This window comes from Aotus nancymaae, unplaced genomic scaffold (genome assembly GCF_030222135.1).
Source record: "Aotus nancymaae isolate 86718 unplaced genomic scaffold, 86718_ANA_hifiasm-v0.15.2.pri h1tg000006l, whole genome shotgun sequence".
NCBI classification, from domain to species: domain Eukaryota; kingdom Metazoa; phylum Chordata; class Mammalia; order Primates; family Aotidae; genus Aotus; species Aotus nancymaae.
In genome coordinates, this window is record NW_026988417.1 from 46,448,706 (window position 1) to 46,450,041 (window position 1,336).

Below are 1,336 nucleotides of genomic sequence, written 5' to 3' on the forward strand. Positions count from 1 at the left end.
AACTCTCCTTACCCAAAGTCTTCATGCCAAGAATCAGCCACCTGTCCAAGGTAAGCATCAGCAAGACTATAGAGCTTGGGTCAGGGATCACCAAATGAGAACCCTTGGCTGTATCTCTAACCCAGATGAGAGTCAAAGTATTCACCCCAGTACTGGATGCTGTAATTAGAGGTGCTTCTTCCTGGGAGCCAGCTATGAGCCACATATGTAACCCTTATTCTCCCTATCTTACCATATCTGCCTGATATGAGTAGCCAGCAAGCCTCTTTACAGTGTCTTAGAGGTTTTTACAACAGGCAAGAAATGGCACAAAGAAAAAGAACAAAATGCAGATAGAGAAGTAATAACAAGAACAAGAAGGAAAAGAGAGGAAAAGGAAGAAGTTGTGTCAGGCAGAAATATGTTATGGTATTATATACAATGCATCCACTCCAGGACTAGACACTTCTATGGTGAAGAAATATTTGCCAGCTGATACTGAAGGAACAGCCAAGATGAATGGAAACATAGGACTTCAAAGACATAATGTATAGTTCAATAGATGTTCTACTGGTACAATAGAATAAAATATGCCCTGATTAGGGGCCATTGAAGTATCTAAAATGTCAAATTAACAAGAAGCCATCTTTAGTCATGTCATTATAGATAAGGATAGAAATTCTAGTAACCTGTGTTAAGAAAGATTTTTTTTGAACCACATCTTGGGTTCAGCAGAAGCTGGCTGACTGATTAGCAATGTTTTCCACATCCACACACTTTCCAGATAGTTTATTTTTATTTTCTAGAACCATCCTACCATTAAGTACTTCCTGTTTCTCTACACGCATGCTATTCAAACTTCAACATGGATATGAAACACTAGCTAAAATGCAGATTCAGATGCAGTAGGCAGGGGTAGAGCCAAGGATTCTGCATTTCTGAGAAATTCCCAAGTGATGCTCATGCTGGTCCACAGAACTGTCAGGTCTCCTTTTTTAACATTATGACAATTTCCCTTGGTAATCACCCAGAAATATTATCACTTTATTCCTTTTTCTTACTGCTGGCCAGGCAGAGAAGTAAGACAGTAGCCACTGCTGTCAGGTCTTAATCATCAGAAAACTTTTAAAATTTAATATAAAAGATTCCTAAAATATGTTATTACTTTCATTGTGATATATCTGTATATTTATGTGTATGTATATGTTCATAAAGTCTGATTTATCATGCTTTTATTGGTAGAAAGCTTCTCTCAACACTCTTCCTAGACTACACGATTTATTTTCCTTAAAATGACCCTGAAGTTCTCTGCAAGATCCTAAACTCCCTGCTAAATTATCAAATAACTCATATTCAC